The following is a 14,236-nucleotide window of genomic DNA, read 5'->3' on the forward strand; positions in this document are numbered from 1 at the left end:
TCTTCCTCGTACTTCACTTCTTCGTTTAACTTAATTAGGCTTTTCTTTAATACTATCACCTCTTTTCTCTCTTTTCAATCCCTTGCATACACACTATGTCTTTCTTCTATCTTACCCTCTCTCGACTGAATCTCTTTCCCAGCTTCACCTTTCCCTTTCTGTGTGTGTGTCTGTCTCTCTCGTAAACTCATTGCTCCATGAGGCTAATCTTGTTAGCACCAAATGCACCATGTTCCACTAGCTCCTCTTAATTGCTGTTGTGTTATTAATGAGTGGGGAGTGGGGAAATCACTCTTAATTAGCTTGTCTCATTCGGCAGGCATCTCGAGTGAGATGGTGGCGACGGTGCTCAGGCACAAACACACTGGGGATAATTAAAGCACTTCACTTGTCTGAGTATTTATCTAAACCAAAGAGCAACAAGCCGTTCCCACAATTAGCCTTGTCATTCATTAGCAGCAGAGTGCCATTGATTTGAGTGTTATGTTGTCATTTTGCCACCGCTGACACTCATTCATTCAGCTCCACTGTGGTACAAGTGTGCTTAACTTATTCATGTGGTGAAGTCTTGGCATGAAATCAGTGCACATTCATTATTATTAATATTGTTATTATTTTACAGTTTTGCTGAATCACTACTTATTTGGTGATTCAGCAGATTACTGAGATAAATCAAGTTACAATAATGCAAGGAATAAGGTAACACATTTATGATGGCATTTATTTCAATCTCATTATGTTTCCCTTGCTGTTACACAGAAACATTTTGCTTTGTCACCAATTTATCTAAAATACTGTATGATAAACCCACTTATGATTTTACAAATATACAATAAAAAGGCACAGGTGTTTAAAACTGCTGTTATCACAGCCTTACTTAAAAAACCTTCACTTGACCCAGACATCTTAGCAAACTATAGGCCGATATCAAACCTCCCATTTGTGTCTAAAATACTTGAAAGAGTGGTTGCAAGTTAGTTAACTGATCACCTACACAGGAACAGTCTGTTTGAAGCATTTCAGTCTGGTTTCAGAGCCCATCACAGCACAGAAACAGCACTGGTTAAAGTTGCAAATGACCTCCTCATGGCATCAGACCACGGGCTTGTCTCCATATTCGTTCTACTAGATCTCAGTGCTGCCTTTGACACTGTAGATCACAGTATTTTATTACACAGATTAGAACATGAGACTTGGATCACAGGGACAGCACTAGGCTGGTTTAAATCATATTTATCAGATAGATTTCACTTTGTTCATATTAATGATGTTTCCCCTTCGCATATAAAGGTTAATCTCTGTGTTCCACAAGGTTCAGTGCTCGGGTCCATCCTGTTCACCTTATACATGCTCCCTCTAGAAAATATTATTCAGAAACATGGCATAAACTTTCATTGTTATGCTGATGACACCCAGCTGTACTTACCCTTAAAGCCTGAAGAAAGCTGTTAGCCAGGCTCCAGACATGTCTTAAGGACATAAAGGACTGTATGACCTCCAATTTTTTATTGTTAAACTCAGACAAAACTGAGGTAATTGTTTTTGGCCCCAAACATCTCAGAACTAGAATAATATAATATTAGAATATGATAATATTCTCTCTCTGGATATCATTACTTTGGCCTCCAGTATGACTGTGAGGAACCTCGGCGTTACCTTCGATCATATTGTGTCATTTATCCATCATATTAAACAGACCTCTAAGACCGCCTTCTTTCTAAGATTAGGAACATCCTCTCTCAGAGTGATGCTGAAAAACTTCCATGCTTTTGTTACTTCTAGGCTGGACTACTGCAACTCATTATTATCAGGATGTCCAAATTACTTTGTTAATAGCCTGCAGCTGATCCAGAATGCAGCAGCTAGAGTTTTGACAGGAATCAGCAAAAGGGATCATATCTCCCCCATCTTAGCTTCTCTTCATTGGCTTCTGGTAAAATTCAGAATAGACTTTAAAATTCTCCTACTTACATATAAGGCCCTAAATGGACTAGCCCCATCATGCCTGGATGGTATGGTGGGGCTAGTCCACAGAACACTCAGATCACAGAGTGCAAGTTTAGTATTCATAAAAGTAGAATGGGAGGACGAGCCTTTAGCTATCAGGTACCCCTACTGTTGAAACAGCTGCCAATCTGAGTTCGACAGGCCACCATCTCTACTCCCCACCTCCTCTCCTCTTCTTCCTCTCCCCTCCTCTCATCAGGTCAACATATGATTCATAATTTTATGTCACTAACTGTGTGCCCAGTTCTCCTCGTAGTTTTGTGTCTCTCCCTCCCTTTCTCCCTCTCTCTGTATCTTTCTGCAGGTATCTCTCCATCCAGATCTACATGTTGAACTGCATCCGGCCCTCTGACAAACCCAACACAACATCTGCTCATGTCATCCTTCTATGTAGTGTTATTATAACTAACTTGAACAACATATCAGCTAAAAAACAAATACATACAATACCGGTACATAATATTTCAGAATTCCAATTATAACAACCTGTCATGTTTGTCCTTTGTAATGTATGATGTTTATTGCATGTATGTTTCTCTCTCTCTCTCTCTTTCATCCTCTTTGTCCTGTCTACCTTTTTGTCACCCCCATTGAATTGAATATAATTATATGTGAATATATATGAATCAGGTAGTAACAAAGAGTAAAAAATCATGTTTGTTTACATTACAGACACAATGTAAATTAAGTATGTTCTGTAAGTTATCTTACTTACGTAAGTTAACATAAGTCAAGTGTTGAAGTGTTCAAGTGTTGTTTTGGTTTTGCGTGGGGCACAAACAGCTTGTTTCATCCTCTCTGTGCTGCCCTTTGAGTTTGTCCTTTTCATTTCCCCCTGCTGGCATTGCACATTCATAGGGGTGTGTCCTTTACCTGCCCACACAAGGCATAACATAACACTGGCAAAGTATCCTCTTGATACTGGATCTGTGGACAACATTGGTGGGAGACTGAGCTGAGTAATTACATGTATGTGCAATCATGATATGCTAAGCTGTTGAGGGTACAATAAGTTAACTGTTTTGATTCCCAATACTTTATCCCTAATGTACCCAGTATGTACAAATATGTATAAGTAAAATTTATTTCTCCTTTCCTCTAAAGTACCCATTTATATCGTTTATGTCTATACGGTTAAGTAGGCTGTCTAAATTGGATCGATTTGCACAAATTGTTCTGACACTGTGTTTCAGGACTCAAGACATGGAAATCAAATTAAAACTCTGCAGCTTTCTTTTTAAGATCCTGAAAAAATCTCACTATGAGTGAGCACACCTGTCTTTGGCTCCATGTGACCCTGACATGTTCATGTTATGATGAAAGACCTGTGTCGTTGCATTAAGACAAATTTAATTTGCACCTACAGCTAAGTGAGGTGAGGGAAGGAACTCGTATGGGGCAGGACTAATTGCTGCCTAGGGGGATCTGTGTTCGTGTGTGCAAGTGTGTGCACGTGTGTATTTGCCTGGCTGTCTTCCTGCCAAAATAAACATTTTAGTGAATATTTAATGCATGTGTTTATCTGTGTGTGTCTGTCAGTGTGTGATAACAGAATGTCAGCAAAGACACAGGAGTTAATGAGGCCTTTTTTCCGCCAGGAGTGGATTGAGCAAGGTGCACACAGCTCTGTGGGCATTATTTCTGTGTATAATCACGACTGTCATGAGTAATCTGTGCAGCCGTTGTGCAGAGTGTCAGAGCAGGTACTCATATTAATCATCAGTACAGTAAACAATCAAACCACTCCCCAAACATATAATTGATATCAGGTGATTGTTCACTGCCAAACACATCATTCATCAGAAAGAATGGTATCATCCTTATCTTATCATGATTAAGCTATCATCACCATCTTTATTTCTATTAGGGAATAATCATACAATGATAATCATGGTGTCATGATTTGCTATTTTGAGGACAAATCTGTGAAACTGTCTATAAATAATATGCTGCTTGTCAGCTGTCCTACATTGCCAAACAGCTTGGATGAGGGGTTAACTAAAATCAGAAATTACAGTGGGCAGGGAGTGGGGAGTTCCTGAGAAAACAAAAAGTTGTATCCACATATCTGACAAAATAGCTGATGATCTACAAGTTTATGGTTGGATATACAATGGCTGTACTAAGCTACAGAGGGAGTAACAATTGTCCTTAAACCTCCCCATTAGGTTTCTTGTCTGTTATCCACTGACTCATTGAAGCTTTATACTGTATGTACTCACAGTGTTATGTTGATGACAGCCAACTGTTTTTACCTGTTTACTCAGTGCAGTCCAAATGGTTTTGGTTATCTTCAGCACTGTGTAGCTGACATAAAACAATCCAGTATCATGACAGTTTTTGAAATTGTGACAAAATTGAATTTATACAATTTGTGTACATGCGTGAATAAACTGACATTTTTTTGTGACAATGTGAGTTCTAAAGATTATAAATTGTCAGAATTTCTCATATTGTTTTTTTTTAACATGTTACTGAAATCATGATCTTTCCCTGGCCGTGACCAAAGTGATTGCTATGGATGAAATTTTGTGAGAATTTAATTTTTGTAATCTTAACCAAAGGGCTTTTGTTGCCTAAACCTTAGCCAATGTTTTGGGTTGGTTTGCAAAGCAAATATCAATATTTGACAACTTGGGAATGAGGCTCAATATTCACTATTATACATATTTCACCTTTAAGGATATTACTTCATAAGCTCTGCAACACTTTGGGAAAATGTCATTCGTAAACACAGTTTGTCACCTTATCTACAACTTCAACTTGATACTCGATCATGCAAAGCAAAAAAACACATCAAATATCCAGAAACACTGCTGACATTTGAGACAGACTGATGCAAAGTTTAAAAGTGTGCTGTGTTCTGACAAAGTCCACATTTCAAATTCGTTTCTTCTGGGCAAAAGAGGAAAAGGACCATCCAGATTGTTACCAGCGCAGATTTCATAGGCTAGTATGTGTGATGGTACGCTGGTGGGGAACATTGCGCATCCAGATAATGTCTTTTTCAGGGATATCCCTGCTTATTCTAGGAACACAATGACAAAGTAGACTGACCTGAATGCAGTTCAAACCTGTCTCCCATTGAATCAGCAGCCAAATGGTTATAGTGCAGCGCAGAATGGGAAACAACTTCACTCTGAAATCTTCAGCGATTAGTGTTGCAAATGCTTTCTGAGTGTTGTTAAAACGGTGATGCAATACAATGGTAAACATGCCCCGTTCCAACTTGCAGGTATCTACAAAAGCATGTTAAAATGTTTTAATTAAAATTTGAATTTTTAATGTTTCTATGAGTGCATGATGGTAGAAATTTTAGTTATTCAAACCTTTTAGTTATTTAGTGATCCAATTCCTTCACTTCTTGTAAGAACAATCTAACACAATGTCTCGTGTTTGCATTTCTGAATAAAGCAAGAGAGAAAGTGCTGTCAGGGGTAAAACTTTTTGTTCTGTGTAATCTCGTCTGATGTAGTGCTGCAGTGTTTCCTCTGTCTCTGCACGCTCATGTCCTCAGCAGGCAGGCTCATAAATTGGACAGCTAAGCCTTTCATAAAGTTTAATAAAGCGCTGTTTCGTGGCTCAGGGGAGCTGGTATTAGTGACGAGAGCCGCTGCTGCCATTCCAGCAAATCACATCATCATAATGAGGCTGTACTATGGGAGTAAGACACCTCCCTTACCTCCCACACATCCAACCACCTCCCCGCCACCCTCTTTGTTTTCTTTATCATTCCTCTGACACAAGATGATGTCTTCACTTCACAGCATTTTTCCAATGGGAATTTGGGGATAGCGTTGTTTAAACGTCGCGGCCAGCTTGGACAGGCTAGGGTTATTTCTCATTTAGTAAAGATCACAGACGCTCTAAATGCTCCGGCGGCATGCCGTGAATGCCAACAGCAGCGTGATTGGCAGCTTGACGGCAGCGGCAGCATTTGCATGGCATTTAGCTGGGCGGGCGATGGCCACCCCTAACACCAAGGTGGGTAAATAAGATGACTTCTCTGTTCACACAATGTACACATCCAAACACACACACACACACACACACACACACACACACACACACATACACACGCTTATACACTCACGCATGCAATCTCACAATCTCAACAACCCCCAACCATCTACCATCTTGGCCTGCCAAACCTGAAGCGACTCATAATTGTGTGGCATTTAGGCAGAGGAAGGGGACATCTAGTCGTGTGGGCGAGAGGACCACTGTAAAGTCTGAGTATCCCACTTTCTGCTGTTATTTGACAATGATTAGGCACAGTTACAATTTCTGAGCTTAAAAGGGTGGACTAATGCAAGCTTCGATAAGGTTTGTATGTTTTGAGATTAATACAAAAAAATTTTGGAAAATGGAAATTAAGCAAGAAAATAAGATGCATCTTTATAGTCTGAAGTCTAAGTAACAATGCAAATTTTCAACTAAAGGTGTGGCATAACTTTTGGCCTCGGTCATAACATATTTTTCCAACATCAAACAACAGCAATCACAGTTAGCGACTAACTGGTGAACACAGTGGAGCATTTAGGAGCTAAAGAGCCAGAAATTTCTCTTGGAGGAGACCAAAGCAGAGGGAAAAATAAGAGACATATATTTACAGAAAGATAACTCCATGTCTGGTGGATGTTTGCTGACATGTCCACCAACCTTATAAGCCCTAGTATATAAATTTGGTTTTCAGCATGTGACCAAAAAGAAAATTAAATAAACTGGCCTTAATTACTACACTCTTTTGTGAACATTGTAAGATGTGTTTTGGAATTGCTATGTTTCATGTCTAATTTATAATGTAACTTAACAATGTTACTGGCTGCAACACATTTTTAACATATATAGTAGACTGGCCAGTCTGTAGAAAATAATGGTTTGAGGCCTTGACAATGCACAGACACTGCCAAGTTAGGGTCCTTGAATCAAGACAGTAAAATCTGACTAAAATGTTGGGGGATGCTGGGGTCACTGCAGAGATGACTTCTTTAAAGAAAAAAACAGCCCTGTGTCTGATAGAATCATTACATTTTTTTAGTTCAGTTTCTTTGTATTATCAGGCTCTGATAACATCCTCTATAATCCAATGATACAAGCGCTGTTTAGACAGTTGCTTTCCCTGGACAGGATGAGCAAAGCAGACAAACAGCTGGTTGCATAAGCACAAAGCTGGCTGGGGGCAGAGTGCACGGAGACTCTATTCAGTGGAGGCAGATGCACGGAGGAAAAAGCCCCCCGGTCAAGAGACAGGCGCTAAATTAAATGTATACTATGAGACAAACTGATTTCAAACACTGCTGCTCAGAATAAAAGGGATTATTGTAGATAATACTGGAGGCAAGATAAAGTAAATGCAAATCTGTATGCATGTACAAGATTGTAGGTGTTAATCTTTCTTTAATTTCTTGTAATCTAAGCTATCAGTTTCTTGTTAAGGTATACTATGCAGAATTAAAAAAAAACCACAATGTGCAGACTCAAAAATAATCCCTCTCAATCATCACTAATGTTCCACTAGAAGTCTCTGCAGAGACTCTTTCCTCTGCTTGTCTCATTCACAGATTGTCAAATACCAGCATTTTGGGTTGGTGTCTGCTTGATGACCTGGTAGTAAGACTGAACAGCCTTTCTTTCTACCCCTAGAGTCTCTTACTGAAGCAGCACTTCCTGAATGGTATGCCGTTAAAGCTAAATGTCAAGAGACTTGTTTTTTTAGTTGAATGTTTCTGAACTATGACGTGGCCATGTGTAGCATAGCTTTTATGTTCAGTGTCTTTGCCACATGAGCAATGACTCTGGTATTTGAAGTTGAAACGATCAAAAGTAAAATAAGCACAGCTCTCGAAATCAAGAAATGATCATTTGAGTTTACATAAAGGTCTTTTTGAATGTACAAGATCAACATTACACACATCACACAGGTTTGGGTGATAAACACAGCACTGAAGCATTATCTCTTTTAAGTACATATGGTGATCTTGGCAACAAACGGTGTTTGTGTACACACGATGAATGTGAGTAACATTTACTCTCCTTTAGCTCTGTTTTGGTTTCCACCAAATGGAAATATGTGCTTCTATAGCTGCTAAATGCTCCACCGAATTCACCAGCGAGTTGCAAACTTTGTCTTTGTGCTGTTTGATGCTTTGCAAGTAGTGTATAATAGCGCTGTGATCGTGGAGCAGTGAGAGTGAACCAATTAGCCAAAGGACACAGAAACACTCCCTAGAACTGAGGAAAATGGCAGAGTTGAGTAACAATATTCTCTGTGGGTTCATCATTATGAGCGATCCTCTCCACATTACACAGGTTCATGTGATCCATCACTAATTAAACTATTGATAATAGCAGCTTTAAGAAGAACTACTGTGTATGTGACTTGCATTTATACATCAGCTCTTTTCTTAGACATGAGATCAATGTCACCAAATTGTCAGAATTTCAGTAAGATGTCACCAACTTTACTGACAAATGACCTTAAAACTGATCTGTTTTCATAACGCTAAACTTTTTTTCCAGGTTGTGAGTCAACATTCAGGTGATTAATCCCCTTGGTTTGTGCATATCTACTGCCAGTGTATCCTACTTGGGTTTGGTAAACTTCTGAGGTTTGAATTAATGAGGAAGGACATCTGCATGGACTGTCTGACCACCTGCTGAAGAGCCAAAAACCACTTTGCTCAGTAACATTTAATGATGCAGTTTAACTGTATCAACTTTTAAGTGTGGTTACTAAATCAGGCAGGTTTCTCACTTTCAGCGTGAGAGAGGAGGCAAGTTATTTTTTCATATCATCATATCATTTTTTCAGGTTTTTGGTTTTATTTGTTATGGTCCATACTTGTGTACAGTGTGTATTGGTGTTGGTTGTGGCAATAGAGATTTAGTTTTACAGATGACAATGATGAAGAGATGAAACTAAGTAATTAAGACTTATCCCATTTAATTTTTCACTCCTTTGCCTCTATTCCACATCCATATAAATTAAAATATTCGCAAAAGTTCACATACCCTTTCCTATTCGCAGAGCAGAAGATCTGTTTATGTGTCAGAAGTCATATTAACCTCGCCAAATCATCTTATTTTCTAATATTTTATCCAGCTGCAGAGCAATCACACGCTCACATTTACACACCGTCCCTCAACTTTTATTCACCTGAAATGATTCTAAAATGACATTACCGGTGACAGCCAGGCAATAACAAAAGTACAAAAACTTCTGAAAAACAATAAATCAATAAGCCTCGCCAGCATATCCTGTTACATCCGCGACTCCTTGACACCTGAAGCTCATTAAACACAGCCTAACGTCAACTTAGAAGAAGGAGAGTACACAGAGGCTCGCCTTTTCACAGCCTATCACAATAAGAGCTACTGAGCAACCTTGATATATTGTATATACTAGAAATAAATATGATTGTCCTTTAATCTGATTTTATTATACCGGGGACTCCCGCTGGCAAATCTACTGAGGGCTGATAGCCTGTAATCTTATTGCAGAGAGCGCGGTGTGTTTCATATCCCCTTCTTGATGGTGTTTTATCATGTCAGGACTATTATTGTTCCTATTGGTATATGTGTTTCTACATTTATATGCACTGGTGTATATAACCTAATAAATCGAGTTATTGCACATTCCCGCGTCTGTTTGCATATGTATGTGTGCATGTTTGTGTGCACTCTGAGGTCCCTGCAGCTCTGATGTGGGTGCTAATTTTGCCCCTCAGCATGCCGGGCTGCTTTGAGGGTTCTGCTCTGTTTATGAACCAGGCATATTGACCCAGTTTGTGGCCTTGACACTTTCTCTCTCTCTCTCTCTCTCTCTCTCTCTCTCTCTCCCCTCATTCCCTCTCCATCTCTCTCTTTGTCCACCTGCCGGGGCATATTGTGAGGCTGCATGGCTGGAGAAACGGGCGCGCTCAGACTGAACTAAACGCCATACGCATCATTGAGCAGCATTACCAGCCTCTCCTCACTCATCACTCTCACTAGATGCTGCAACTGTGTGTGTGTGTGTGTGTGTGTGTGTGTTTGTAGCCTGTGTAGAGGGCTCGGTTAACTAGAAGGTCTAATAAATCAACCTGTCTATCCACAACCTCCTCCCCTATTTCGCTCTTACCTATTCCCCCATTACTCCTCCCTCTTCCTCCCTACCCAACTCATCTTCTTGCTCCCTCCTTCTCTACTTCTTCCTCCATTGCTCTGCCCATCTCTCTCCTTTATGTCTTGTAATTCTTCTTTTTAAAGCTCAGGGGGTGGTGTTGGAGGCATTACGTGCCTTCTGATAAATCACTGTCTGGGAGCAGGTCAGAGTAACATGGCCATCTGTAGATCAACTTACCATGCGTGTGTGTGTGTGTGTGTGTGTGTGTGTGTGTGTGTGTGTGTGTGTGTGTGTGTGTGTATTTTCTGTTCGTGCATTGTTCCAGAGACTGTACAATTTTGTAATAGTGTGTATTTGTGTGCATGCATTTGCACATGTCTCAGGTATAATATATAGTGTATTATATGCAGTGAGTGTGTGCATGCATGCACTACAAAAAGTGACTGCAGTTTCTGGCCAGTACTGATCTCCCTGTCCTGCTGAATGGTGGCTGATTGAGACACATGGACTGCCTTTGTGCCCTGATCTAGTTGCCATTGATTACCTATCAGGGTTTTTGATTGCATCCTGGAAGTAATTCTTTTAAATAGGCCCTAATGGCCTCCAATCTGGGCTGATGACGACCTCAGAGAGTCCAATCGCAGATCCATTTAGGCCCTTTCAGACCCCTCCATGTACACTCTGAAACTCTCACTCATTGCTCACATGCCCCCCTCCCCCCACTACCACTACTACCTCTTTGCCTTGCATCGTGTCAGCGCCACATCTCTGCGCTCTGTTACTCGAATGCAAAAGCACATTGACAGTGAAAATATGCCTGAAGCTTCAATATAGATACTAATTGTACATCCTTTATAGCACAGAACAGGTAAAGATTAGAGGAGCTGATTATAGCAGGAGGAGGGAAAGTAACTGAGAACAACAGTGAGAGAGACAGACTAAGGCTCAGATGGACAAAAATAAAGTGTAATCCTGATTTTAACTGAAAAAGACGAAGTAAGAGGGAGAAAGTTCAGGTTTCAGATCTGTGAAAAGAAGAGGAAAGTGAAGGCAGAGCGAAAGATGAGGTACAGATAAGGATAAGGTGGAGAGAGGAGGAGGGCGGGTGGCGGCTGGTCGTCAGTATGTCAGACTGTGTTATTATAGTCTGAGTGTTGGATGGAGGCATGAGAAGAAGGAAGAAGAGGAGGAGGAGGGGTTGCAGCAGACAGGAAGAGGGCTCGCCGTCTAATCCTCCAATTTTCTTACATTACTGCTCCCCCTCCTTCTCTCCACCTCCGTCCTTCTCTCAGCCACCACCCCTCCTCCTCTCCTCCTCGTCCCCTCTCCTCCCTCCCTCCCTGCTGCCAGACCTGTCGTCAAATGAAACTGGAGATAGCGGTAGCTTCCCAGAGATTGAATTGAAGGAGTAAAACACACACAGAAAAGAGAGAGCAAGACAGAGACCTCCTGCACCTCTAACAACATAAATGTACCTAGAAAACCCCAGCGGCTCAGTCATCTATTGTTCTGTGCTGAGCAAAAAAAAGAAAAAAAAAAAAAGAATAAAAAAAACATCACCTATATGCTTTTCACAGAACTTTCTTGCACTTCAGCTGCACAAGCAGGAAAATGTAAATGAACCTACAGGTTTGACTGACGCACAGAGAGAACGCAGCTGTCTTGTTGTGAGAGCAATAATAAGCATGATCAATAACTTCCTGCTGAGGAGGAGAAAAACCTGATGACAGAATATTAAATTAAAGAGATTGTTTTACACTGGGAATGTATTAACGGCTCACTTAGCAGAATTACGCAGCAATGATGACAAACAAGGTTCCTTTGCCAGGCAGTGCTGCTTGTTAATATACTGAACCTTGTATATTTATTTATAGATTTTTTTTTCCTCCAGGATCTCCTCAGTTTATTTAATACAGAGACATACTGTACCTGGTTGGCCTGGCATTGATTTGATGAACGGCTGCTGTTGATTAAATCTGGGCTTTGGTATTGGGAATGAATCTGAAGCTTTTAAGGGAATTAAACTCACAAATTCAGAGTAATGTTGCTACAATTTACAGTTGATTTCCTTGCACTAATAACAATCACATGCAACAGTGCAAGGTGTTGTCCTTGAATGTTTTTTTTCTCTCAGACAAAGGTGGATGGCAGCCTCTTCACCTCCCTGCTTCTGTGAGTCTAAAAACCCTTTCCAAATTGGCTCAATCTTGACCTTTTCTACTTTTGATTCTAATTTCCAACAAATAATTTTGTTTCCTCCACAAAAAAAAAAATAAAAGTGTATATGATATTCTCATCGTCCCTTCTTCACTTAATCAATTTGGTGATTTCCATTTCCCCGCCCTCTTGATTGATTTGCATTCTAGTCACTTCTCATTGGGTGAGGCAGAACCCTGACTGAGTGGGACTAATTTGCCATGCTAATGAGATGGCTCCGACAAACAGAGCCAGCTGGAGACCAGAGTAAATGATCCTGTCATCAGTCAAGAACACAAACATGGCTAACAGCTAATTAGCTTGCGGCAGTTTGTAGAGGTGACATTCTATCTGATCTGTGCCGCGGTCGAACGGAAGAAGAAAAAAAGGTTGTGGTGGTGGGCGGCAATAAATAAGAGAGGAAAGGGGTAGATGGAGGTTTGGCTTGCTGATGAGTTTGACTTTTTGTTTTCCCAAACACATGTGATGTAAAACACACACAGAGGCACGTTTGCAGACACACATACCAACATGGACATCTGTAACTTCCCCCTTGCCTTTTGCATTACGCAGTGCAAAAGGGATAAGAGCAAGTATGTGCCATCAGAATGAGGGGAGAAAATATGCTAAGCAGACAATCAGAGGTGTACCCCCTGATGCTAAACAGCCAATCATGGCTGTCCCAGTGTGTGTCACCAGCCAGCAGGAGGCAGAATTAGTCCTGGTTAGCAGCCAGAACCCCACCGAGTGGCTGATTAGTCTTTTAGACTGAAGAGGAGACAGAATGTTAAAAGTCCAACTGCCTCTCTGAGACTGTTCTGTACAGCAGACAAAGGCCTTTTTATATTAAAAAAAAGTTAGCAGCTTCATCATTGCCTTGTGAATATGATACTCTCAACTGAACAATAATTAGATTTTTCAGGGTTACACACACAGTTTTAAGCATTCATTTAGGGAAATTGTTTGCTAAGATGAAGCAAACATATGTGAGCTGAGGTGAACCAATGTATTTAAGTTAACTATATTTATGTGTATTTTACACTGATCCACCACAGTGTAAAGAATGATGAGCTACATCATAGTGTATCAGAAAGCATTTATTAAATTTGCTAACGAATAGGGGGCTGTAAATGAAGTGCTACCCATGATATCTTCTCCTGCAGTGTCTGTCTGAACTAGAGTCATGTATGTTTTTTGGGTGTTGTATCTCTGAGTGGCTCACTGCATTATTTAGACCCTCAGGATTTCATTTTTTTTTCTGATGTCAGCGCTTTCCTGTTAATTAATTGTTCTTCATTTAGATCTGTCTCCTTTTTTTGCTTTCAGTATCTCGTCCTGCTCGTCCTCCATGCTATTGCCTTTTTTTTTTTTATCAGCACAAACGCTTTGTATCCCTTCATTTGTAATCTAATAAAGAAATGGCACCAATCTGTATGTTCCTTTTGGGGGGCTGGATGACTTTGAGCACCAGATGCTGATGTTCCCCCAGAGTCGTTACTGTGATGGAGCCGATCCTTAACTGTCTCCAATAAAGACACACACACACACACACACAAACACACACACACACACACCGCCTCCCCTCGCTCACTCAGTGTGGAGGCAGGATTAACCTGCTGGTAGCGGAGTAAATCCAGCTCTGCCTCCGCCTCTCTGTCTCTGTGTCTGAGGAGGCCTGGTTATCCCTTCACACAAGCTCCCTGTTCAAAGGGGCGACCGCCGGGGATTAATGACGTGTTAAAGGGGTGAGCACGGAGGATTTAGATGCAGCTTGCTGTAAGGACAGGAGATTTAAGAACACGGCACAGTGGTTAGTGCTCATTGAAGTATGATTAGTAAGACACTGTACCCCAAACACACACACACACACACATACAAATGCAATGACAGACAGGTTATTATTATTCATTACCCTCAGAGGATGGT

Source organism: Scatophagus argus, chromosome 4 (assembly GCF_020382885.2).
Source record: "Scatophagus argus isolate fScaArg1 chromosome 4, fScaArg1.pri, whole genome shotgun sequence".
In the NCBI taxonomy this organism is placed as follows: Eukaryota; Metazoa; Chordata; class Actinopteri; family Scatophagidae; genus Scatophagus; species Scatophagus argus.